Source organism: Panthera pardus, unplaced genomic scaffold (assembly GCF_024362965.1).
Source record: "Panthera pardus isolate Hobbes unplaced genomic scaffold, ASM2436296v1 HiC_scaffold_8, whole genome shotgun sequence".
In the NCBI taxonomy this organism is placed as follows: Eukaryota; Metazoa; Chordata; class Mammalia; order Carnivora; family Felidae; genus Panthera; species Panthera pardus.
The window spans coordinates 141,439,180-141,463,308 of record NW_026527013.1 but is presented as its reverse complement, the minus strand read 5'-3'; the positions used below and the strand labels follow the sequence as shown (position 1 = coordinate 141,463,308).

The 24,129-nt window shown below is 35.2% G+C and overlaps 1 long non-coding RNA gene across 1 annotated transcript in view; it reads right to left on the bottom strand.

Moving 5' to 3' along the window:
* The window catches only part of LOC109268928 (uncharacterized), a 131,537-nt gene extending 109,476 nt beyond the window's left edge, over positions 1-22,061 (bottom strand). The window contains exons 1-2 of the long non-coding RNA XR_008420435.1: positions 21,767-22,061; positions 5,152-5,276 (exon numbers count right to left, since the gene is read on the bottom strand). This is a non-coding gene — a long non-coding RNA (uncharacterized LOC109268928). The remainder of the gene's footprint in view (positions 1-5,151; positions 5,277-21,766) is intronic.
* Between the last annotated feature and the right edge of the window lie 2,068 nt (positions 22,062-24,129).

The window sequence follows — 24,129 nt, the reverse complement described above, 5'->3', positions numbered from 1 at the left end:
AGGGGATAATTTTGCCCCTTCTGGCAATATGGTTTTAAGTAGGGAAAACTATTTGTCAATTTCAAATTGCATTTTATATGAACATAAGTTGCATATCTATATTGTGTCAGAAAAATTGTCCAAAACTTGGATAGAAGGCAAGTAAGTTAAAACACACATCCTTTCAATATTGAGGGGGCAAAACCATTCAAGGATTGTCTACAAGAATGTGCTCAGGTCATTGCATTGTTTATTATTAATTAAAAATCCAAAATTTAGTGAAGTTACTTGTTAATTTGTAGATTTTCTATCCAATAACAATGAAAATAATTTCTCTCTGCAAGAATATGTAACTCCAAAGATTTATGACCTATTAGATATTAGAGAGTATTTTACCCAACTCAGCAATTTTACCCTAAATTTTCTTTGATAAATTGCCTAATAATACCTTAACTTCTTAAGTGCTCTTTGAACGAGTCATAACATCTTACCAGTTCCCTTCACTAATTAATGAGTTAAATAAAGTCTTTGACATGTTTATTTTATATTTACCTGAGAGTCATGATTTTGCTTTTTTTCCTTAAGTTATGTTTTTATCTATGCAATGATTAAAATCCCTTCAAGTAATAGGAGTAATAAGTTGAAGATACAGAACCTATCCAGACTTTTGCTAAAAAATTCAAACACTGGACTAAGACTATAATATTATCATCATTGCAGTGGAAAGAGCCTGGTTGAATTGGCCTATAACATACATCTTATCTTCTTTAGTCATTGTTTTACATATACTTTATAGTTGACAATATGTCAGATGACTGAATAAAAAATTATTTCAGGAATGTGATATAACTTCATTAATTGCATTTATATTCCTAAGACCTCATCAAATATTTTTCCATAATAATTTATGTATATTTTATTTCTATGTGTATCACATACCAATACTAACTTGTTATTTAATAAAAATTCCAAATGCAGTATTCAAAAATTTGCTCAACCCATGTCCTTGAATAGATATTTACAAGTATACATATTGAGAGTTTTCATTTTGTAATTAAGAATAGGACACTGCCCCTACTTCTACAAGAATGTATTTCTAATATAGCACTGAAACATAGATTATTGTACACTAGCTGGATTGTGTGCCATTATATTTCTTTGTTCAAAAATATCACTTTTGTGGTAAAGAACACAGAGTGAAGAAATATATAAAGTATGAATTAGCAGCTGGAATGAATTGAAGGGTGAAATATAAAGCAGCAAAAATGGGGACTACACAAACTATATTAAGTTAATAATTACTTCTGTACCTGCCACAAATCCAGCAAATATAAAATTGCACTCAGCCTTAGAAGCAAATGTGGAATATTGAAAAAAGTGAAAAAGTATCACTTATCCTGAAACTCTTCCAAGTAAAATTAGAAATCTCTAAACAGATCATTAGGAATATATACCAATATATCTTATTTTGCCTAGAAATAGTTGCTGCAGGTATTCAAAATTTATCCATATATTAATTGATGACTTAAATATTGTCTTTAGTCTCCTTCAATAAACTGTATGCATTTGGATTGTTTACTTGAGAGGGAAAAGTTAAAGAAAGAGAATTTATTTTATTTTTGCCTGGGTGCTACTTCAGAGAAATCATTTCCAGATGCCTGGAGATATAAATATCTTAATTCTATTTCAGGGATAGATGGATCAGAAGTAAATAAAAGCCATTTCCTTCAGCCACTTTCCCAATACCAACTAGTCAGCCAAGCCCATAAGAATGAGTCTCATAATTAATAAAGCTTTTAGAAATAAGGCTCTCAACTCACTCTCAAATCTCCAAGTATATTGGATTTCTGGGACTGAAAAATCTAGCAATCTGGTTAATTGCATTTAGAACCTCAATTACCTCATGTAGATGATTTAGTAGAGAAATGATATTCTTCTCTAAGCCACGTAAATACAGCTAAACAAAAATCCTCCTAGGAATCCTTGAAAATCTACTTTCTTCTCTATGTCACAAATATCAGAGATTCCATGAATTGGCTGATAGTAGTAAATACTAGCAACAGGGTTAATTTCATATAAGGCATGGTTATGAAAAATGTAGACAGAAATCAAAGTTTGACTTATTTGAAAATTATATAAAACAAGAAAAGGTCGTAAGCCAAAGAGTTTATGAGTAGTCTGTGAAAATAGTACCCAAGTCCTCTTCTCTTGATAAGCCTTATGAATAACCCAATTAGAAATGGGCAAAAGACATGAATAGACATTTTTCCAAAGAAGACATACAAATGGCCAACAGATACATGGGAAGATGCTCAATATCACTCATCAGGGAAATTTAAATAAAAACCACAATGAGGTATCACCTCATGACTGTCAGCATAGCTAAAATCAACACAAGAAACAACTATTGGTGAGGATGTGGAGAAACGGGAACCCTCTTGCACTGTTGGTGGGGAAGCAAACTCATGCATCCACTCTGGAGAACAGTATAGAGGTTTCTCAAAAAGTTAAAAATAGAACTACCCTACTATCCAGCAGTTGCACTACCAGGTATTTACCCAAAGAATACATAAATAGTAATTCAAAGAACACATTCATCCTGATGTTTGTGGTGGCAATACCTACAATCACCAAATTATGTAAACAACCCAAGTGTCCATTGACTGATGAATGGATAAAGAAGATGTGATGTGTACACACACACACACACACACACACACACACACACACACACACAGAGGAATAGTACTCAGACATAAAAAAAGAATGAAATCTTGCCATGTGCAATGACATGGATGGAGCTACTGAGTATAATGCTAAGTGAAATAAGTCAGTCAAACAAGGACAAATGTCGTCTGATTTCACTCATATACGGAATTTAAGAAACAAAACAAATAAGCAAAGGGGGAAAAAAAACAAGAAATAGACTCCTAACTATAGAGAACAAACTCTACAAGAGAGGTGGATGGGGGAGGGGTGATATAGGTGATGGGGATTAAGGAATGCATTTGCTGTGATGAGCAAAGAGTGTTATATGAAGTGTTGAATCACTATATTGCACACTTGAAACTAATATTACACTGTATGTCAACTAACTGGAATTCAAATAAAACTTTAAGCAAATTAAAAATAATTGTTTATAATAAACAGTAGAATATACACAGAATTATGTCCAAATCATATGTGCAGAATTCAAGGAGTATCACAAAATAAACATACAAGTGCAATTACCACAAAAGTAAAGAAAAATACCATTAATGCTACACCAGAAGCTTCCCTCATGCCACTCTACAATTTCTACCCTTACTTCCTCCCAAAAGATAACCAGCACCCTGAATTCTAATAGTCTTGATTAAGTGTTCCTGTTTTCGAACTTCAAATAAATGGAAGCATACAATACATATTTTTGGCTCTTTCTTTCACCCAAAAATATTTGTTTAATTCATCTGTACTATTGCTTTACCATTGATTATTTCATATTTATTGTTATATAATATCCTAAGTTATGAATATATCATACTTCATCAATTCTACTATTGATGGGCATTTGGAAGGTTTTCATTCTGAACCCTCAATATTTTTATACATGCTTTGTGGTGTACATATGCACATATTTCCGTTGGGAATATACTTAGGAATGGAATTCTTAGGTTATGGGGTAAACACTACAAAGTAGTATTTCAAAATTATTAAATAATTTATAGTCCCATCAGAAATGGGATTGTTCTATGCCATTGTGAGGTCTTGATATTATCAGTATTTTTAAATTTAGCATTATGGTTAATGTGTAGATATTATATTTAGGTGACATTTCCCTGCTGAATAATAAGGTTGAGCATCTTCATTTTTTGGCTATTTATAGATCTTATTTTGTGAAGAGGTAGCCCAGTCCTCTCATACATTTTCTGTTTTGGACCATCTGTCTCACTTTTATTTATTTTTAGATCTTTATGTATATTGGACATAAAGTTTTCAACTCTTATGTATGCAAATATATTCCCCTACTCAATGGCTTGACTTTTCACTCTCTTAAAAGTGTCTTTTGATAAACAGAATTTTTTAATTTTAATGAAATATTGCTAATAGCTTATTTTTAATGATGTTCATATACTATTTTATAAACTTTCATTTAAAATCCTCTATTATCTTCAAGAAGCTATATTGTTTACCATTCATACTTAGACATGTAATTCACAATTAGAACTTCATTTAATTGTTTCCAAGTAGTGGATTGAGGATTTCCTCCTTGCCTTTTTTCATATACACTTGCGTAGCACTATTCCCTGAGATAAACCATCCTCACTCTTTTGCAGTTACGTCTCTATCATAAATCAAGGGTCACTGTTGTGTGTGTGTTGTGTTGTGTTGTGTGTGTGTGTAGCATCTATATATGATATATAGATATTTTATAATATCATGTACATTTAGTCAATGTGTAAATTTATAGAAACAGAATTTTTGTTGATAGAAATTTTTGTTGATAGAATTAGAATAGAATTTTTGTTGATATTACACTGAAACTTTATGATTCCCACAAACTAGTGTGTAGCAGGAAAGGCAGGTGACTACCCGAATTTATTGATAAAGAGCCAGAGATAACTTATTCCCATTCTTTATATTCAAAGAGTGAGTTCCAATGACAGACAGTAAGCGAAGAGATATCATCTCAGACACTTTGGTTCCCTTAGCCACTAAAAAAAAAAAAAAAAAAAAAAAAAATTACTCCCATAATCTTTATCTGCTCCCCATCCCTCCTTTGTGAACCATAAAACTTTGACACAGTCCAAAGAGTACCATTAGAGCAGATCCAGATTCAGTTCCTCAGTTCCCAAATTTGTCATTCTGAGGTGTATAACATGACTTCATTGATTCAATGGATTTCATTCATTTCTATGATAAAGTTATCAAGGTCAATTATATTTCCTAAGACCATTTACACACACACACACTAAATACATATATCTGTTTGAAAGATTTTATGTTTAAAAGTTATTGAATAGTGTGCTCTACTTCTGCTTAGATTACAGAAACACACAAAAAAAGCCAACGTTCATATTCTAATGGAAAACTTAAAAAGATGGATAAATTACAACATATAGAAACTCAGCAGGTTTGTGACCTCTGTTAGGGAATAGGTTCGAGTCACTGAAACAAGACACCAAAATGACTTACCAGTCCAAAAGATGGTGGCTGGTGGTTAGTGATGTAATGCCGTCATTCACTCCTGCCTCTTCACAACGTTTTAACTTTGTAATTAGAAACCATATCCAGTTAATCTCAACCGAAGACATCCATACCTGAAAAACAAGAATATAGGGGTGGCTATCTCTCAAAGGCATACGGAAACACATATGTGTAACAAAAAGCCTAATGAGTATTTGAGGAAAAGAAATTAATATCCCGACATGTTTTTATGAAATGTGTTTAAATACATGCTAAGTAATTGAAGTATATGTACCAAATTGGAATTAAATGGTTTTAGAAATGTATATTTCATTTATTTCTGTGATTGGGAGTGATCTTATATTTCTGAGGGCATCATTTTAATAAGGCTCTATGAAAATACAGATATAAACTTCAAAAATCATATAGAAAATACTCACTGAAATTATTGATAATATTTGTTGTGGTTCTAATGTCCTTTTTGTACATCTATATTGGTTACCATATCTGAGACTATTCAGAAGGCTTTGATGAGTGCATATTAAATATGCCATAATAATTATTTGAAGCCTCTGTCAAATATCACTGTGCTTACTAAATCATGCATCACCAATGTTATGATTTGCAGTAATAAAGCTATGCTATGGTAACTTTTTTGGAACATTGCAGCATATGGTGCCAGATGCCAAGGGCATACTAATTAATGACAAAATTAGCACATAGATATTAGATCACTGTAATGCATGTGCAGTCAAAGCTTAAGATGTAACTCAGAAAGCAATTTTTAAATTTTCAAGTTAATGTTACACAAAACTTAATATTCTTAGTAGCAATTTACAAACTGTCTTTTGGACAGTAAGAATATAGGAAGTATGCTCTTTATCTGATCATTCTATCTTTCCCTTTCAGAGAGGAATTATGCTGAGAAAAAGTCGTACTTCATACGTTTTGATCAAATTTTGTACATTCCACAAGATACTCTCAAGAATAAGAGACTGCAGGGTGGAGTCAGCTATAGGGCACTAATCCAATCTTTGTGCCTCAGGCCTCCTAAATGAGGAATATAAACAGATTGAATACCCAAAAGGCCTCCCAGTTCATGGTCTTCCTGCCAATATCAAGCAATCTCCATTACTAACCAATTCAGTTACACAGTTCAAGTTTTTATAATAAAAATGCTACCACTTTACATTCCTGTAGCCTTTAAATCTTAACAAATTACATCATGATATGTAAGTTAAAAGCAAGCATTGTTTCTGGAAACAAATTGGATAAACTCCCAGGGACATATTCCAGCTCCAGCCCTTGCAATCTTTGTGATTCAGGGGAAGTTACCTTAACTCTTGTGAGTCACAGCCTTCTTGACTTGCAGTGGAAATTATTACAGTGTCTACTTCAAAGGGGAGTTAAGAGAATTAACTGAATAATCCAGGTAATGTGCATAATGCCTGGCACACAACAAACACCCAAGAATTGTAATTGTAATTATTAGCCTTTTGTATGGATGAAGAAATTTGAACAACACGAGATTTGAATGGCTTTCCAATGGTTATAGAAGTGGCAACTTGCAGAGTAGGAACTTGAATCCAGGACCCAAAGCTCCAAATCTAGACTTCCTCACAGCTTTCCCCCTACTTGATACAGAGATGGACGAAAACAACTTGGGTTTATTTGATGGAATATATCAGATTCAAGGGAGTATTTTATGCTTAGTGATTATTTTCAGGCTTAATTTGACTCTAGGGAAGCATAACTAACCACATCATCTTAAGGATAAATACCTCAGAACTCTTTCTGATTTGTCCCTAAATTGTAAACTCAGATGTGCATCTGAGAAGCTGCATTGCTGATAACAGCTGTTGAAAAATTGCTACATGAAAGCTAGGGAAAGGCAGCTGAAGCTACCTGCCTTTCCCTGTGGTAAATGTTCAAGTCATGACACAATACTTGAGAAAACTTGAGTAAGCAAACTTGGATCATATAATCTATGTTGCAAAATGCAAACCATTAAGCATAAAGCTAAACGGGGACTCCTGGGCAGCTCAGTCGGTTAAGCATCTGACTCCTGATTTTGGCCCAGGTTATGATCTCATGGTTTCTGAGTTTGAGCCCCACAGGGGGCTCCGTGCTTACAGTGTGGGGCCTGCTTGGGATTCTCCCTCTCTCTCTGCCCCTCCTGTGCTTTCTCTCAAAATAAGTAAAATCAGTTTAAAAAACTTTTTTTAATTTAAAAAAGAATAAAGCTAAACACTACAATCATGTACTTTAACCTATAAGTCTTCAGTTTTGTAGGCCAATTCTTTGCAACTAAAAAACACAGAACTTCCCGCTTAGGAAAGTGGAAACAAAAAACAAGGCGCAAGAAAAAAATAAGTCTATATTTACTCTCTAGGAGGGCCCTTCCCTGTCAAATTTTCAGGCAGATTTGAACCCCTCTCCCCCACTGCAACTTTCTGGCTGTCAACTCAACTCTTACTTTATACATCTGATTTCCTTCCAAAGATCTTAACCTTTCAATTTCAGGAAAATAAAAGACACTTCCGTGGGAATGCTAACATCATCAACGCTGCTTACCAGAGAGCAAAAAAATTCTCAGAAAATCGTTGGCTGAGCCAGGTTTAAAAGGATTATTTGAGAACTGTCTCGCAAATTAAAAGAATGAAGCCTAAGTGACCTACATCAAGTGGGATATTAACATACGTTTAATATACAAATCCAAAAGCATGACCACTAATAGAAATAGAGCCATGTCATCCTTGTTAAAGACATGAAAATCATTAGCAGATTTCATTGACTTCTCAATGACCCTATAAAAGTGGTTTGAACCCAAAGAGGCAAATCTAATTTTGAACAGGCATTACCACTGATAAAACAGACTCTTTTCTAAATGTATATTTATTGTCTCTAGTGCCTAGGGCTTTCTTGCTTTCTCTCTATCCTTCTACATTTCATTTTCTCTTTCATATTTTGGGTAAAACCTAATAGTTTATTTTATAAAACATCTTAAATGCCATCTAATCCATGAGCTGGCTAGTCTGAGTTAATGAAAAAAATCTGAATTACGTATTTTCAGAATGCAGTTTTATTACTCTTCAGTACAGAAAAAAACTAATTAACTTCAATGTACAACAAAACAACAACATCTACACATGCAAAAATCTTTCTGAATGCTTAGTGAGGAGAGATATTTAGGAACATCTGCCTCCAATTCTGGTCTCCTCAGTTAAGAGGAAATAATACAAGATTTATAACCATGAACCAAATTCATGCTGCCTCCATTCAGTCTCCAAGACTCAATATATGTTTAGTGAAATTGCACACTTTTATGCCATTGCCTTAAATAATGTTGTATTAGTTTTTCCCTTAGTCTTTATGGGTTACACAATGTTTCTTGTATTCCTGGGTAGCAAATAACATAACTATCCATACCGTGATAATTTAAAAAAATCTCATCATATACTTTTACTTACTTTTTCCTATGTTACAGACTTATGAATAGTTTTATGTCACTCTATATTAGACAAAATAAGAAATTCAAAGACTTTCTGGGAAGAGTCTTAGAAGTGCTGATTGCCAGTAAATTACTCATAAAGGTTTAAATAACTGAAAGAAATCATTCTAAGGGGGAAAAAATGATTTAGAAAATCTTTAGAATGTGGTGGGTGTATTAACCAGGAATTACACTCAACTGATAGTGAAAGAGACCCCTCAACATAGTGACTTAAACCTGATGGTGCTTATTTTTCTCTTACATAAAATAATCCTCCATTCTTTGTGGCTGGCTTCTATCCTTAAGTTTACCTCACAGTTATAAGATGGTTTTAGAGCTCCAACCATCACACCTACAGCCCAAGCAGGAGGAGGAACAAAGTGTGCTTTCTTAGATGCTCCATTAAACATTTTTTCCAGCTTTAGCCATATATAATTGAAAGCAGGCTCCACATACAATGTGCTGAGATCAAGAGTTGCACGCTCTACTGGCTGAATGTCTCTTCTTCACCCGTGATCATTCCTCAATCCAATGTGATCAGCTCTCCATTCCCACCATCCTACTCATAGTGATCTTGGTAGTTCAACTCATTTCAACAGATATTTATTCAACCACTTGAGGCCCATCTCAACAAAAAGTCCAGTGGGTATTTCTATTTATATAACTCTTCAACCTATGGTACTATTAATTACTTTGTATTTTTAAAGTTTATTTTGAGAGACAGAGAAAGAGTGTGCACAGGCATGAGCGTGGGAGAGGGGCAGAGGGAGAGAGAGAGAATCACAAGTTAACAGCACAGAGCCTGATGATGCAGGGCTTGATGATGTGGGGCTCAATCTCACAAATTGTAAGGACATGACCTGAGCCTAAATTAAGACATGGATGCTTAACTGACTGAGCCACCCAGGTGCCCCAATTGTTTTGTATTTGTATCTTTTCATTCCACATTCATTCAATGTCTGAAAAATTTTGGACCTCAGTGTTGAGAACCCGTTGCACTCCTCAAAACCTCCTTCCTCCTGGTCCAAAAGTAAAAACCACATAGATGGTTTGTCATCTTGAATTTTTACAACTACCCTTTTTTTATAACTACTTCTTCAGTTAGCTTCCATTGTCTTGCAGTGCTTAGTCTGTGGCTCTCCCGTGTAAACTCTCAGATAATGCTTATATTTCAAGGTTCAACAAAGAAGAGAAGCTATTAAGTTAGATTGAACAGCTTCTTTCAAAATGGAGAAGATATTCTTTCAAGAAGAAAAGGATGTTCAAAATTTACTAGATTGATTACTGTGAGGAAGTAATTAAGTTTGGCATATGTGATGCCCTTTGTGATCACTGAAAGAGCAGCAAGTGCAAAGGCAATTTTAAAAATTAAGATCAGGTCTCCCTGGATGATAAACTGGAGATAAGAACTACAGGATGTAAATTGTGTCAGTGCTAAAAGTCCAGGAAATGCAGTGAATAAAATCAAGTATCTGTCGTACAGTTCACTTAGATAGCAATATATAATAGTGTAACCTATTATCGGCCACCATTTTGCTTTCATGCTGCTCAGTGATTCACTGACTAAAATTCATACCTGATTTTGGGGATAGAGTGACACTGTGTTTTTCTTTTTTAAATATCTTTCTGTGGGAGGTTTCAACCACATCCAGAAGTTGTATAAAGTTATATAAAAATACCCCCAAATTATCCGTTAACAAGGCTTCAATAATGAGCAGCTGAGGGCCAACCTGGTTTCATCTAGATCCAACACCATACTGACCAGATAACTCTGGAGCATATCCCAAATATTACATCTATAACTATTTCAGTATTTTCCTGTAAAACATAAGAACTCTTTCAAAGATATAAGCATAATACCGTTAGAATAATTACACATTTGATAAGATTCTTTAATATGAACAAACACACACTGTTTATATTTCCTGATGGTCCTGAGAGTCTCACAGAATTTTAACAAATATTTGTCCAAATCAGAATCCAAATAAAGTCCATACATCGCAATTAATCAGAATGCCTCTAAAGTCTATTTTAGTTTATAGATTCTTCCTACCTCCCCTGAATCCTTACAAATTATATGTGGATGAAATAAAATTTTTTTTCCAGAAGCTGAACTTCGGTGATAGCATTCCTGCAGTACCAGCTAACTATTCCTCTGTTATCTATATTTTTTAATGTATAGTTAGATACAGAAGTCACACAGATCTAGGTTTATAATTTTTATCAAGTACACTTCATATGCGTCAGCGTCCGTGTCCCCTATGAGGCACATGATGTCTGGCTGTCTTCTGTTTGCTTGTATGCAATACTAGCAGTCATCGATGCTCAACGTCAAGATCTGTTATTTCTGCAAGGGTTGCAAAATGGTAATTGTTTTTCTAATTCTATAACTTTTTCTTTTTTTTTGAGAATATTTCTATGAAAAGGAGCTTCCTCTTATCAACTGTTTGGTGCAGATGGTATCGAAAGGCAGAATAAATGCTTGATTCTCTTTTCACAAAAATTCACAAGTTTATTCCTTAGCAATCTCCAAATCATAAGCAAAATAATCTTTGATATTATAAACTCTTGTATATAAACATAGTTGGTGTGTTTCCAAGTAACAGCAGTTATTATCCTCAGGGCCCATTTTTGCCTAATAAAAAGCCTCTATCATGTTGACACTTGAGTTCTGGTGACATAACACACTATAGTTTTATTTTGCTAGCTTAAGAATTTCATTTAAATGAAATTATAAAGTAGGGGCGCCTGGGTGACTCAGTCAGTTAAGCTTCCAACTTCGGCTCAGGTCACGATCTCGCGGTTAGTGAGTTCAAGTCCTGTGTCTTGCTTTGAGCGGACAGCTCGGAGCCTGGAGTCTGCTTCAGATTCTGCGTCTCCTTCTCTCTCTGTCCCTCCCCCACTCAAGCTCTGTGTCTCTCAAAAATAGACAAACATTTTTTAAGATTTAAAAATTACATGAAATTATAATCTTTTATGTCTGGTTGTTTCCACTCACAAGAATATCTAGGATACCCATCCAATTTGTTGAGTACATCAGTAGTTCACTTTGTTTTCAGTGCAGAGGTTTATTTCATCGTACGGATGTAAAGCAATTTATATATTCTATCACTTGTTGATGGACACTTTGATGGCTCCAGTTTGACAATGCAATTGATGATTCTGGTTTTACTATGATGAAAAATTCTGTTATGAAAAATGAAGCACATGTCTTTTTTACAAACATATGTCTTCATTTCTCTTAGGCAAGTAACTAGGAATTGCTAGGTCAAACGAAGAGAATTTGTAACTTACAAAAGTGAACAACCTTTTTTTTCCAGAATGGTTTTGCCTTTTATACTACCAACAGCAACGTGTGAGATTTCTCACCTGCACAAGCTATCAATCTTTACATTTTAGCAGTTCTAGAGAGTGAGAAATGCTAACTCATGATTGTAATTTGTATTTCTCTGATGAGTGAGCATCTTTTCACATGAATAGTGGCCATTTTTGTATCTATTTTTGTGCAGTGTCTACTCTTGGACATTTTTGAGTATTGAATTGGAAATTATTCATATTTTTTCTATATAGGTGTGAATATAACATGTGTATATGCATACATATATATCCAGAAGAATATTGAAGATCTAAAAAACATCAGTATCTTAATCTGGCATTTTTATCAACTTGTAATGGCCCACTGTATCGTCTATAATATTCTTGGTTTTAAAATATGTTTTATCTCAAATTAATACAGCCACTCCAGCTTTCTTTTGGTTAGTGTTTGCATTGTATATATTTGTCACAATTTTATTTAAGCCATTCTATGTCCTCACAGTGTTTTTCTTAAAGACATTGTAAAGTTGAAGTTTGCTTTATATCCAGTCTTCGAATCTTGAACATATAAATCTGTGTTTAGATTTTAACATATTATCGATATAGTTAGTTTTGACTCAACCAGATTGTTACAGGTTTTATTTGTCACATCAGTCCTTTATTTCTTTCTCATTTCTTGTCTTTTGGATTGACTACTTCAATAATCTATTTTTATCTCCACTATTGGCGCACTAGGTCAATTTGGTCAAGAGCAGTTGAAGTCTTCTCCAGGCTTTTAAAACTCTGCTTGTCTTATCAGTTACTAGGAGAGAAGTATTGACATGGCCTATGGCAGTTATGATAAATACGTATTTGTCCACTGAGGGATCTTTGGTGTTCCTCCACCACATATTTTCAAACTGTTGTTAGTGTACAAGCATTTTGGATTGCTGTGTCTCTTTGATAAGTTGAATCCTTTATCATTATGTAATCATTATGTGCCTTTTTGTGTTTGGTAGTGCCCCTGTTTGAAACATACTTCATCTGGTATCAGAATACCAGTTTTTTGGGGCACGTGGGTGGCTCAGTGGGCTGGGCATCTGACTTTGGCTTAGGTCATGATCTCACAGTTCGTGGGTTCAAGCCCTGCATTGGGCTCTGTACTGACAGCTCGGAGCCTGGAACCTGCTTTGGATTCTGTGCCTCTCTCTCTCTCTGAGTCTCCCTCACTCATGTGTTCTCTCTCTCTTTCTCTCTCTCAAAAATAAATAAATATACCTATTTGACTCTTTTATGTTTGCTGACAACTTGTCCTATCCTGTCTTGTTGTATTTCTTTGTGATTTGTTTTATTTGCTGTCTTTTTAGGGGGAAGGAGGATATTTTTTATTATTCTAGAAAGGTTTTCTATTTTCTTCCAAATGTTATGTGACTTTATATAATATCCTTAGTCCCTTCTATTTTAGTATTCTTATTGGTTCACTAGTCTAAGCGATTTGAAATTTAGGAACCCTTCTCTCTTTCAAGCATTTAATTTGTAGCAATATCCTTTTACTTTGTTAATTTCTATAAAGTAATAAGTGAGCCTATTCTACTTTCTATATACTGTTTCTATTCTCATTTTTAATAGTTGACTATATTTTTACCGCATGTACCTTTATATTCTATACTGACTCCCTTATAGCCATATCTTAGTTTTACAGGTTAATATATACTCGGCTCTCACCATCACAATTTATGTACATGCTTTCCAGTCACTTTGGTAGTCTGAAGTTCATTGTCTAGATTTTAAAGGTAGGTCTTATGGAATCGACATTTATTTCCTAAATTCTTTTATCAGCTTGTTGTTTTTATATATGAAGGCTAGTTTGGCCAGATATACAATTCTTAGCTTCCATTTTCCTTCCTTTGATGATCTTAAAAATGGTTTGCCATTTTCTTCCATCACAACATGATATCAAAATGTCTGATAAATGCTTATCTTTCTGTTACAAATGATTTGGGCATTTTGCCTGACTGCCAATGTATTTTTTTGAGATTATATCTCAAATTATGTTGTTATTGCTTTCCCTAAGTACATTGTACATTTTTTCAATATAAAGGCTTCAATGTTTCATTGAATTTTTAGTTCTGTCCAATGTTAGGGTTCTTATAGGAGGAGTCATTTAATGCATGTTTTATGTTCTTACCAAATTTCCATATATAACACTTACTCATTAATATTTTTTCACCTATTTTAAAATTCTTATATATTGCATTTTGTATTTATTTCAGAGCATTATCCAAGGTATTTGCTCCTTTTTGAGTTCTACTTTGAACTTATTTTCTAAATGACTTTATATTTTTAATTCTTTCATGAGTTATGTCAATTTACTTTAGAAATCTTCCCTGTCTTCAAATATCTCTTTTTCTCTTTTCTGTGTTTATCTGAATCTGGTTGATTTATTCTTTTAATAGCCGTCATTGTCTCCTTAAATTATTTTAACTCACTGCATATTTGTATGAGTCTTATTCTGATCATTGTTACCTTTCTAATAACCATATTTTTTTAATTTTTTAATGTTTATTTATTTTTCAGAGAGAGAGAGAGAGAGAGAGAGAAAGAGAGACAGAGCACGAGTGGGGAGGGGAAGAGAGAGAGGAAGACACAGAATCTGAAGCAGGCTCCAGGCTCTGAGCTGTCAGCATAGAGCCCGACGTGGGGCTCAAACTCACAAACCGTGAGATCACGACCTGAGCCGAAGTCGGACGCTTAACTTAATGAGCCACCTAGGCGCCCCTCATTGTTACCTTTCTAAATTTGGGGTGGAATTTTATTATAATCCTTTTACGTTGCTTATATTTTACCAAGATAGGTTTTCCTAACTAATAATAGAAGAAGGTAGACAAGAACAGCTTTCCAATATTTATGATTTTGTACTCTTATTAGTATAGTAAAAAATTCAAAAATACGGTCTTGAGTATTTTTGAGATCTGCCTCCTTTGCTCTCTTACCCCATCTTTTCTGGACATTTTCTTTCCTTTGCTCCTATCTTTCTCACGTCATATTCTAGTTCAGCAGCATTTCTGTATTGTAGAGCTTAGTACTGGGAAAAAGCATCAGCTGGTTAGTTTGGGAGCTTACTTACCTAGTCTGACCCATAACAACGAACCTTTCTGTAGTCCTTCCATGTTCATTTCTGAAATGAAGCCTGAGAACCCTGCCCCCTTAGTTTAGGCTACTTTTCTGAATGTGACCCGCTGAACTTCCCAGCTAACTGGGACTCTGAGCTGCATTTCATTTTGTTAGATGCATAGTTTCTCCTGCTATAAAGGTCATCAGAAGTTACTTTTATTTCCTCTTCTTTCTTGTACACAGCTGCTAATACCAAATGTGACTTACTGCTCCTGGTGAGTTGGCCTACAGAGTTATAGTTTGGATTCTTGCTATTATGTTTTTTTGTGGATACTTAATATGTGCTTTTAAAATTGTTAGGCTGGGGGCACCTGGGTGGCTCAATCAGTTAAGCGTCCGACTTTTGATTTTGGCTCAGGTCATTGTCTTACTGTTCGTGAGATGGAACCCCACATCAGGCTCTGTGCTGACATCACAGACCCTGCTTGGGATTCTCTCTCTCCTCTCTCTGCCCCTTCCCCTGCTTACACGTGTGCTCTCTCAAAATGAATGAATAAAACTTAAAAAAAAAAAAAAAGATAAATAAAGTTGTCAAGCTAGTCCTGTTTTTTGTTTTATTTTTAATGGCTGGTGTTGGGGGGGGGGGTTCCCAAATCTATACCACTGCTGATATATCTTACCCCAAATGCTCTCATTTTTTTCTTTTGTCTATATATCTGTATATATTGTAATGCTGCCCCCTCAACATGACTATGTTATACTTTTCTTTTCCTCTCCTTCATAATTTTCTTCTCACAACATCTGAGTGTATGTTGGGGGGGGGGGTGCTTATTAGTACTGGAGAAAGATATGCAGGACTAACAAGGAAGTCATCACTTTGGTGTCTATATTCACATCTTAACCATTTCTTCCATAGCGTATATGCTGTATGAAAAGAGAAAGTATACAAGTACATTTTCCTCCTCAAATACAGAAAATATGGCACTGGAGGGATATGCCATTTTTACTCAAAATTCAAGAGCACATTAGGTAAACTGTTAAGGACACACACTTGTCTTCTCATCCCCCTGCCCCCATTGATCTTTTTTGAAGTAATTGGTGGCAACCCAATTTATGACTTGGTTAAAACAATTACATTCTTAAAATGTCCATGATAATGCAGTAGTCAGTTTAAAACACGTTATGTTGGCATTTTAGTTCATGTTACAACTTCACCCCACAGAGCCAGCCATAAAACATTAAATATTCCATTGCACTTTAAAAAAGTAACACTGTTGCTACCACTGACATCCCTAACATTTCACCGTGTAATGTTGCATTCAGGGTCTGAAGTGAAGGGAGACAGCAGCCAATTCTTTGATTTAAAAAGCAAGAAAAACAAACTCCGTTAAACTTGGTTCATAAGCAGATGTGACATTTCCATTGTTGAAGATATTTTCTTGATTTACAGAATCACCACGAACGGGGTTGCAAAAACACTTATTTTTACAGACGCCTTTGTGGGAAAGGTTAAGGCTCATACAACACAATTTAGAATGCCCTTAGTCTGAGGAAAGGAAAACGTGTTGTACACAGTGATTCCTTTGTCATCTCTCAACCGTGTTTCTCCCCTGCTCCTTATTGATGTTCTCTGTGTTCTACAAGCTGGCCTCATCTCTTTTACTACTATTCAGTCTTCACAGGCAGTGGGACATCTCTGAGGAGCTAAGGCTTGGCATCTAATCAGATTAACAAGTAGGATGTTAGTGGGTTTTACTTGCATTATTAAGACAAATGATTGGGAAATCTATTACACTTAAGGATCAAACTACGAGCAAGCTGGGGTCAGAACCCTGGCTATACGTCTAAATCAGATGAGAAGGAAACATATCTGAGAAATTCGATAGCCCATAATAGTTTGGTGTTTTTATTTGTGGCTTCCCACCTTGGTTTAGAAATGAGATGAGATGCACAGTAAAGTCTTTTCTGGTGTCTCCAATCGTCCCTAGGGGAAGTAGGCTGTAATCTCTTGGAATGTTCACAAAAGATATAAATAGAAATACCTCAATGACTCCATTAGATGTTGCCCTGTAATTTTTAAATCAGTATCATCCTTAAACAAGAAATAAAATAAATACATAATGACCATATTTAATAATAACCCCCAATAGAATTAGACCTGAATTAAAGATCAAAGTCAGAATTTATAAGTTAGATAACTATCTTTTATTCATATAAAACATTTTAAAACACTTCCCCAGCAATTACTGCATCAAAATAAACTTGTAAGATAATGGAAAGAACTGTTATTCATACCACACAGATATGGAAACTGAGTCACTGCATGTCGTCATACATGTGATCTTCGGCAACAATCAACTGAGTGAAAATGCAGCCCCAGTTTGTCCCCTCCACCATGTTGCTAACTGATGGAAGTAATCCCTGTGATCCACACACATGAGGAGCAAAGGCACTCATGTTGGGCTGTCAGGACTCAGCAGGAGCCTGTGCCCTTCTGGCCATCTAAATGAAATCTGCTGCTTTTGTCTCTTTATAATATTATCTATAAACCTCTCCTGTTTTCTGATTGCATCATGATAGGTAGCTAAAGAAGATAATCCATTCTCCTTTCCTTTTCCTCAGAACACCATTTTATGAGTCTAGAGAATTCGAAAGCATTTTGCGACTAAATGTTTTGGCAGACAGAAGAGCGGAAATAGAGTAAATTGCCTAATCAGAGGAACAGAGGCTTGCAGGCTCAACACTAAAGTTTTAATGACAGGGTCTCACGGGGGTCACTGATCTGATTACAGGCTGTTTTCCTAATCCACTGCCCAACTTACTTTTAATTCTGAATAAGTGAAACTGAGAGTCATGTTCTGATGGATCCTTTTGTTAGCTTTCTTTCCAGCTGTCCAAGTTGCAACAGAAATAGAAGATATTCTTGTGCTGCTCTGCTCAGAAATCTGCAGGACAAGAGTCCCAAGCCAAGTCACATACTCAATGGGCATAAGCATAGGCTTTTCATGACATCGTTCCTCCTACCTTTTCATTTAGATATTTATCAAAACCATACCTATGTCGAAGCACACAAATGAAAGTAACAACATGCCTCTGTTACCTATGGCTTTTTTCCTTTGCATGGGATTCAGAAAAAAGTCAGCTTTGGAAAGAGATTTGGGAGAGATGGTGATGTGATGGGACGTGTAAGTGACATGTGAATACCATCTCTGTTACTTCTGGAGACGTTGAGGGGTTTGTTTGTTTAGGAAATTAAGGATTTATGTAATGAAAAGCAGGATGGCTAACTTGTTCCAGTCACATACTGAAGAAGATGAAGGTATTCTTTCTTTCTTCAATGCTTGAAGTTAGAGGCCAAACACCAGGAAGCGCAACAGCTTGCACATAACACGGTGTAGACACTTTACAACTGTAGCTGACTGATCAGCCCTGGAAATAATGCCAAAGTGTGGGCTGGGGAGGGGGTGAAATAGCCAATTTTAAGGGCAGGAAGTTGATCAAAATAAAATTTTTTGATGAATAAAGGTGAAGTTTTTCATTTCCACATTTTCTTAGCTGTATTTTCTTTCACTTTCTTCCCCCATGAACACATTTACATTACAATTAAAATCTAACTAAGAGGCTTCACTCAGTTTTGCATGGGCTAGAAAATTTGGGACATGATGTCCCATACACTATGTAGCTGGTTACGACGACATTTTCTAGTTCAGTACATTTGTATTGGTTTCCAAGGTCCCACTGTGGATTCCATGTAATCCTTCCTTTTTCAGACTGTGCCCCTCTGATATTCCCAATTATTAAGGTCTGATCGTGTAATAATCATGAGTCCCCTCCCTCCCAACTACTATCTCTGCTCCTTCTATCAAAATTTACCCACCATCCCTCAGAATTGGTCTCTCCAAAGTGAGGACAGTCTACTCTGGGAACCAACTTTGCCCTAATAGGCTAAAGAGAAAAGACTATGGCTGACATCTTACTTGGTCTCAAGCATTGCTTCTTCTCTTAGATCAATAATGTTCCGTCTAGGTCATGCACAGTCCTAGAAATGCAAGAAGGCTTGTACTCAGGCATATAGACAGTTTGAACTCATGCAAATTCAGAAGCTATTTCCTAAAACTAATATGTATGAAAAAGACTTTGAAGTTAGGCTTTATGCCGTGTCTATTTTTTAAACTCCTCTTTTACAATGGTCCTTCCTCCACTTTATGGTAGGGATGGGAAGGAAGAAAGAAAAAGTAGAAATAGGAAAGGGGCGTAGAGAGAGAGAAAAGTATCTCCTAATCTTACATCCCAGATTTCTCTGCAGACACCATTCATTTCCTTCTGTGAGATCATAAAACATAATGTAGAGCAAAATAGTTCAGTTCCTGAATTTCTGGGTTAGACCTGGGTTCTAATCTCAACTCATTCACTTTTAAGTTGTGTAACTTTATGCAAGTCATTTAACCTAGAATGATGCAAACACAATTACATGAAAACTCTCCAAGGAGTAAAGGGTAAACAAATTTTAGGACAACTAATCTTCAGATTTCTAAGTTCATATTCCCTTTTGTAAAAATCAATCTGCTGGGGTGCCTGGGTGGCTCAGTCGGTTGAGCGGCCGACTTCAGCTCGGGTCATGATCTCACAGTCTGTGAGTTTGAGCCCCACGTCAGGCTCTGTGCTGTCAGCTCAGAGCCAGCAGCCTGCTTTAGATTCTGTGTCTCCCTCTCTCTCTCTGTCCCTCCCCTGCCCATGCTCTGTCTCTCTCTGTCTCAAAAATAAATTAATAAAAACATTAAAAAATTTTTAAATAAATACAAAAAAAAAAAAATCAATCTGTTTGAAAAACACTAACATTAGGTTGTCATTTAAATTTCCCCTTTCTAATCTTTTACATGCATTTTCCCTGTGGGAGAATCTGGTCTATGAAAAACAAAAGGAGCATTGGTAAAAAATATTAAAAGCAACAGGGCCTTATATCATGTAGAGTACAACCTGCTCAAAACAATGTTTGGGCCTTATCCATATGTTTATCTTAGAATTCAGAAGCAAGACCATTGAATCAAGGAAACACATACTATATTTATAGAGAGTGAAAAATGAAGTCAAACTTCTATAAGAAATAATTCTAATCTGATTAATTTGGCAATGAGAACCGGCTTTTGAAAATAGCATATTCAAAAATTGTAAGATAAAATATTTTTACAAAAATATTATATTAGCAAAATTATGCTGAAATTAATAATATTTGGATTTTCCAACCTTTTCTGAGTATGTCAGGTTAGACAAGGTATTCCTAAGTTAAGGAAGAAAATGTAAATTAAAGTGCTGATAATTTTTGGTGAAGTCTTTTGATATACTTTCCAGAAATTGAGGAAGCGGATGATTCAACTTATAGGGTTTCCTTTGCAAGTCAAATGGCTCGTCTTTCCTCTCATCAAATATGTAAGACCTAACTGAATCATCAGCTGATATAGCATCAAAAGTAATGATAAAACAACAATCTTTAGCTGGACATTTAGAAGTTTAAGAAAATATGTGAAATTTAGAAGTTTAAGAAAACATGTGACATGTCTATGATAAAATTCCTAATATGTAGACAATACTTCTCAGTGTTATCATCAATGAAAACAGAAATAAAACTGATTTTGGACACTGTTATTATAAGAATGAGGAAGAATCATTTTTGGACATATGAACTATGTGAAACATGTAGTCCCTTTTTTATTAATAGGATCATTTATAATAAAATTTTTCTCTATACACTTAATAATTACTTGTCAAATGTTTTATATATTTTTGTTGCTTTGACCAAAGCAAAAGGATATAAAACATTGTGTACTAATAGTAATTCCAAATCTAACTACTTCCAGGAGAAATATATATTTTTTAATGTTTATTTGTTTTTGAGAGAGAGAGAGAGAGAGAGGGAAACAGAGGATCTGAAGCAGGCTCTGCACAGTGCACAGCCAGATGTGGGGTTCCACGTCCCGAACTGTTAGATCAGCCTGAGCCAAAATCGGATGCTTAACCAACTGAGCCACTCAGGTGCCTCCAGGAAAAACATTTACCATTTAAAATCTTAGAGTTGTGGAAAATAAAAATACATGTTTAATTTATAAGCAGAGTTTTCTTACAGAGAAGTATGAAATACTTTAGTACTTAATTAGTAAAGGAGATATGGGTTTAGAAATATATTACTTTAGGATAAAATTCTCTAGGGAAAATGAAATGTAAATAAGGTTAAAGACTAAAAGATAGGACATCAAATTTCTAAGGATTAAAGAAAAGCTGGATAATGAAACTATTAAATGTCTGGTTATGGATATTAAAGTGCTATGGTATTCAGATTCTACTGAAATCTAAAGTGTAAAAGATTTATGTAGCATTTTTAATTTTTAAAATTACAATATTTAAAAGAAGCCAGAAATTACACTCTTTACTTCTTTTTAAACATATAATGAATTTTTTATATTGATTTTAAAACATGTAAAGGAACGCACACTTTTTTCAAAATACTCATTGAGAGTACATCAGCAAAAATGTTAAGACCTCTGGCCTAATATGCATTTTCATAAAGTCCTTCTGACCTTCTTAAGAATTAATTCCCTTAATTAGTCTATTCTATTTGTCTTTCAATCTTTAGCATGGAACAGAACGCCTAACAAAAATATTTTCTAAGAGAATGGATAATATTACAAATAGGAGCTAGCTCTAAGCAAAACTAGAATTTCAGCAACTTACTGTTTGAAGCCTCTTTATACCATTTGTACATAACTTTCTTGTCCAACATTGCCTTCTAAGATTTTGCCTGAGAATATATAGTTTTAGTATAACATGGTTTAGCGTGTTGCTCATTTCAAGGACAGTTGCCTTTTACAAAGGGAATACGGAATTTCAATTTCAATTCAATTCATTAAATACTTCTTAAGCTCTTACTATATACTTAGTCATTTCGCTAGGGGCTGATGATACGACAGTGAACAAGATAGTCTCGGCCTTGCGTTCATCGAAATAACATTTTTGCAGAGGACTGATGTTAAACCATTAAGGACACATGTGAGGACTTGGTGAAGTCTTTTGATATACTTTCCAGAAATTGAGGAACAGAGAAGTATAGAAGCATAGAGCCAAAAGGTAGAAACCTTGTCTATGAGATCAGAGATATACATACCAGTAGAGAAACATGCCACAACATTCTATTTTGATTTCTTAGAGAACAGAAATATGTGTATGTATGTATATATGCACACACACATATATACATGTATATGTATATAAACACATTACATATTGAAATAACATATGCAAATGTAAGAATAGCAATTGGTGTAAAAAAAATCAAGGACTTACAATGTTTAACACCATGAACTATACTCTTCTAGAAATAAAAAGTCAAAATATGTTTGGAACCAACTTTTGTGTAACAAGTTGCACTAAAACCTGAGAGATACATAAAATTTATAAACCGTAACTCATTAATGGAACACGAACCCACAGTTTCTGAGACTCCAAAATACTTCCATATTTGCTTATCATATATAAATAGAGCTTCAGTGAATATACACCTTTATTTAACATTACGAAGCATACCAAGCAGCCCTTAAATTCAGCAGATTTTCCTCTTTCCCTTCCCCTAGCTATTCCTGATTTTCTAACTATGCTCAACGGGGCAACAGGCTGGGGAGCTAGGGCCATTGTAGTCAGATGGAGCCACTTTGATTTCTTTTTTCATCAATTCTGACTCTCTGTGATCTTAGAAAAGTTACTTAACCTCTCGTCTTAATATCCTCAGAGGAAATAAGGCAATACTAGCTAATTCACAGTTATTTTAGATCTTCAGGGAGATAATGAATGTTGACATGTCCATTGCCACAAAACATATGTGAAATCCATTACCCTTTTGAGCTCCTTGGATATCAACATAGACTATTTTATACCCTTACTTGAACCCAAGTCAATATGGTTTTACATTTTAATCCTGAAATCTAAGAGCAGAATTAAAAGCCTTGTCACATGTTACAAAGGTGTCAGAACTCAGGGTGTAGGTAGGTAGAGGGGATTTGGGAAAAGGGCAGAAGGGTCTTTCCTAGAACTTCTGCACTCAATCATAGAGATCACCATTTGGGGATTCCCCAAGCGGGGCTCAAATTCATGAGTTGTGAAATCATGACCTGAGCTGAAGTCAGACGCTTAGCCCACTAAGTCACCCACGTGCCCCTAAAATTTATTTCGGGGGAGGAGGGAGAGAGGGAGAGAGGGGGCGGGGGGGAGAGAGGGAGAGAGGGAGAGAGAGAGAGAGAGAGAGAGAGAGAGAGAGAGAGAGAGAGAGAGAGAGAGAGAGAATCTTAAGCAGGCTCCACACTCAGTGCAGAACCTGACACATGGTTCAACCCCATGACCCAGGGATCATGCCCTGAGCCAAAAGCAAGAGTCAGATGCTCAACACCTCTGAGCTCTGCAGACACCTCCAAACATTTGTTTTCAATCCTACTGACTGATTTTCCAAGATTTCCCCTAATTTCTTTAGAGCCTTGAGCAATTGAGATAGTTTTATTTTCTTCCCTAGTTTATTAGTTATTTTTGATCACCTGAAATAGCTCCAGGAAAAAATGGTAGGCAGAACCTTATTTCTGGTAGTAGAGTTTCCTTCCAACTAAAATGAAACCTATTGCTCAGACCCCAGAGATAGCACAAACACAGAAACTTAATTTCCTGAGGAGACTCAATGCAGCCACTAATTCATTTTCGGACCTGTAGCAGAACAACGGAAAGAAGCTTTCCAGAAACGTAAAGTGACCCTCAAAAATGTCAGCATGTTTGATGTGGACAAAGTATTGCCCTTTTTATGAGATTTCAGTTACTTCCACTTTGTGCTTTTTATTTATACAGTTACTCAGAGGACAGAAAGAGTAAGACAACTTTTAATCATGGCAAAAAGTAGCAGTAGCATTAAAAAGCATGGTTTTTTTTTTTCCTTTTTGTGAAACAGTACGGTGGCTAGATTTATGGGGAAATAGCTGGAGGATGAAGATATTATTTTTCTAGAGTATCAGCTGAAGCCCATCTGTGCACCACTGTCTGGCGATGTCTTAATTCTCAGCCTT